This window comes from Sinocyclocheilus rhinocerous, unplaced genomic scaffold, assembly GCF_001515625.1.
Source record: "Sinocyclocheilus rhinocerous isolate Xijiao unplaced genomic scaffold, SAMN03320098_v1.1 scaffold1592, whole genome shotgun sequence".
NCBI classification, from domain to species: Eukaryota; Metazoa; Chordata; class Actinopteri; order Cypriniformes; family Cyprinidae; genus Sinocyclocheilus; species Sinocyclocheilus rhinocerous.
Window position 1 is genome coordinate 77009 of NW_015654054.1, and position 4541 is coordinate 81549.

Genomic DNA, 4541 nt, shown 5'->3' on the forward strand with positions numbered 1-4541 from the left:
TGTGGTATCGGTGGTTGCATGTTGATATTCTGTTCGTTCTTCAGTCTTCAGCCGATCATCTTCTCTGGCTCCTGACGTCTGTCTCTTCATCATCCTGTAAGAGATTTTAGTGATTTTCAAACAGTAACACAGTCTCTGTTCTTTTGTCCAGATGTGAAGCTCCATCACTGTTCTGAAGCTGTTGTGCCTGTAGTTTGTTTTTCAATTTTCTGTTTATCTACAGTAGGTTGAACTGGGAATCTCAACTAGTACATGAAGATCTTCCTGCAAAACTGCTGTGAATCACAGGTTTGATTCCCACTAAACAAACACACACTGATTATAACAATCTCATATATGATAGAAATAAGACACTCTCTGAATTACATGAGAAATATTGAACTCAATTAGTCAAATGATTGAAAGAAGTTAAATGTTGAATAACATGAAATGGAACTTTTATCTCTACACTCAGAATTTATGCAGCAGTTCTTCATCGAGTTGTTTACAAAGAGAAGTGAACATAAACCAAAAACACTTCACATCAGACAATATTTCTGCTTCTAAACACTAAAGACATTTCTTACACAGATTTTATTTTGTTTCTGTGACAGATGATGAAAGTTAAACTTTTGCTTTTGCTCATACAGTTATTAATTACATTCATTACCAATCTAAAGTCATTATTTAATGTTGCACCTCACAATTAACTTTTGTATAACAAACAGAAAGACGGTATTTATAATCAAATATGATACCTGTATCATTAAATTTCATCATGTAGACGTTTCTTTCCATGTTGCCGAAGTGAGAGCAAGAAGAAGTTTGCAGGTAGTGTCGTTCACTTTCAGAGGAAACTAACCTGTTTCTGTTTGTCTGGTCTGACAACAAGTGCAGGTAAAAGTTCAAGCCTGTGGCAAAATCTGAATAAATGACAAAGAGCTGCTAACCATAAATATATGACAAAAATAGGAACGCATGGAGTAAAATCAGTCTATTTAAGTTTTCATTAGGGAACCATCAGAGACATTGTTAACTGAAGAATATTTTGAAATGCATGTAGGCAATTTGACAAATGAAAGTGAAGTGACGTAACCAAGTATGGTGACCCATACTCAGAATCTGTGCCCTGCGTTTAACCCATCCTAATACACACACACACACACACACACACGGAGCAGTGGGCAGCCATATTGCTGCAGCACCCGGGGAGCAGTTGGGGGTTCGGTGCCTTGCTCAAGGGTCTCACCTCAGTCGTGGTATTGAAGGTGGAGAGAGCACTGGTTATTCACTCCCCCCACAGACAATTCCTGCCGGTACCAAGACGTGAACTCGTGACCTTCGGGTTACAAGTCCGACTCTCTAACCATTAGGCCAAGACTGCCCCCAATGTTCTCATTTCACCCAGCTAACAAAAATACGTGACTGTTACGTTACTGCAACGTAATCTGATGACCAAACTATCGTTGTGGCAACGTAACTAGTTCCATCTAGGCAACCGGAAAAGTGAAATTCCTGGTTTGTCGCCACAACGTAACTTTGTGACATTGTCAGGTAGTAATTGTGACATCATAGTAACGTTGTGGATCAGATAGTTGTGTGTTGGTAATCAGCTGGTAATTTTTATTTTTAATTTTTTTTTTCTAAGGGCGGCCGTACAGTAGCTAACCTAATTTATGTCCTAATTTTCCCAAACTAATTTAAAGGCTATTTCAACAGAAGAGAATGAGGAATTCAGACTCATTAATTCTCTTCAATTATAAAAAAAAATAAATAACTACGAACATGAACAACTACAACAAAAATACAAGGCATTAATACAAATGTTAATTAATTATATTAAGCAAACAATATGACCAAACTTTTGTCGTGACAATGTCATAAAGTTACGTTGTGACAACCGGAAAAGAGAAATTCCTGTATTCGTTGCCACAATGTAACTTTGTGACCATGTCAGTCAGTAACTGCGATGTGGCAAATACTATAAAAAATATCAACATTTACGATATTAACAAATAATATTAAACATTTACATGAAAGAAAGAATTCAAGTTTGGTACTGAGCATCATAATAATAAACGGATATGTGCCATCATTGCTAGCGGACAGATGATTACCAAATAATCACAGATAAATATTTTTTTAAAAGTTCTTCTAGTAGATTGTGGGTAATATTACTTAACCAGTCTGACACGGTAGTTGAACTTTTTTGATACAACTGTCGAGAAACTGAGATAAATGCTTGAATGTGTTCCCACATAGCAAACGATCTTGGCCCAAATGTGGCCTCAAGCTGGCACTGCTGGCCTCCTGTCGGCAATGGCATGTACCCTTTCAGCCAGAGCTGGGTCATGTGTGGCAATGATGGCACAGTGTGGATCACGGCAAACAATATGAGGGCCGACTGTTGGTGGGAGGAGTGTGGCCCAGATCAATCCAGTGATCATGTGGCCCAAATCAGGCTTGTGCCGATTGTTGGTGGGAGGAGTGTGGCCCAGATCAGTCCAGTGATCATGTGGCCCAAATCAGGCTTGTGATCTGACAGCATGTTGTGACCCATGACAAACAAGATAAATAAAATATTGCATGATAAATGATCACAGAAATTTCAATGAAGTGTAGTATTGTTTAAATTTAATCTTTGAAATGGCAAGTCGAAACAGAATGAAATATTATCATTTCAAAATTAAGCAAATCAGTCAACTGCATTAAACTTCACTTAATTATAAATTATTATTCTCAGTACAAATAATCTTAGAATCCTTACATAAAGTTCACCTTTATTTTTACAATTAAATTACATTACATTTAATTACATTTTTCTTTCAAAATATCAAAACAAACTCATCATCATGCAGTGTATATTATACTTCATTTATTCTCAATAATTCTACAAACTTTGGCAATGAATCTACCAGCTTGTGGTATGCATACTCCACTCTCAATCGAGAAGCTACAAGCCCCAAAAACATAGGTACAACACTTAATGCCCCTTGCACTGACAGTTTACTTTTTTTTGTCTTTCAAATAGCTAATTGTGCAGTACCAGATAAAAAATTAATTAAAACCAACAATTTTTTTCTTATGAACCGAATATAGGCCCAAAAAATGAACAATTGAAAAGAAAATTCTTCACCTATGGACAATAACCAATTACTTAATAAACCAAAAAGATTTCCCAATCATGAGCACTTCACAAAAAGATGAAAAACTGACTCCATCTCAGAAAAAAAGGGACAACCCACCCCAACACTAGGATTGAGGTGGTACCACAGGTGGTTCGTAGCTCTCCATGTACAATCCTCTGTTGGAGGTCACCTGTCCGCTTGTCAATCGAACATTTGTACAGAGAACGCCAGCAGCCTTTAGGAGAAGCGTCTGATCCAAAAAATTGTGTCCATCTTGTTGCAGGAACTCCATTCAATAACTGCATGTACTGTAAGACTCCAGCATGTAATGTCTCTCCCAGTCACTAGGTGGCCCCAGCTGCTGCAGAGTTCATTGTGTTGCTGCTCATTAAGTGTATTAGCACCACCTGTTTCGGTCTATCTAAGCATGCCTCTTTCATTCAGTTGTTTTCAGTCTTGAGCCTTCTATGGATGTGCTAACCTCACAAAGAAAGCGAAGTCTTTCTGCTATCTTACATTAGGTAATTTAATCTAATGTTGACGCATCTCCATAATATTGCTGGTCATTCTCCCATCAGGAAGGCAAAGACATATCATCTGTTTCTGTTGTGCTGCTTTAAGTTCTAAGTTTAAAAAGTATGCACTGGGTGCATTCATGCCATTAAAAGAGATATACCGAGACCTTACTAGAGCTCCTTTTACCCTTTCATTCAAAAACAGCCCCAGTTCTCTTTTTTTTTCTGCAAGTTGTTACACAAATTAGAATCATATCTATTTATTAAATCCCCCGCTATAGTCGATATACTGTATCTTTCTCAATGGATTGAATAGTTTATTTTAACTTATTAGTGGAATTAGCAGTATACTGCTGACAAAACAATTTAATATTTATCTTTCCTATTTCCCATCATTGTTTTAAACTTTCAAAATTTCCACTGTTGCTAAAGTTTCAAAATGTTTACAAAAATAGCATTTTGAAGCAATTTTAATTTAGTATTAAAATGCCAATAAGAAGACTTTTTTGCACATTTTGACATACTTGTAGTTACAGAAACCAGATGATGATCTGTGAACCCTACTGGAATTATACAACAATCAATAATCCTATTACTAAAATGATTAGACATATATCCTATCCAAACGAGCTGCACTAACTCTATTGTCCATCATTTTAACCCATGAATGTTGTCTCACTTGTGGATGTTTAATACGCCACACATCTAAAAGTTCTGTCTCTCTAATGATTTGTGATAATTGAGATGAAGATTGCAAATGAGGTTCTACAGTGGTACGGTCAATAGTAAATTCTTCAGTACAATTCCAGTCACTTCCCATAATTATGTTGCCATCATTCGAACACTGATTAAGAACTTTTTTTTTTTTTTTTTTTCTTACTGAAAAATGTAATAAAATAACCTACTCCTGCCCCACCTT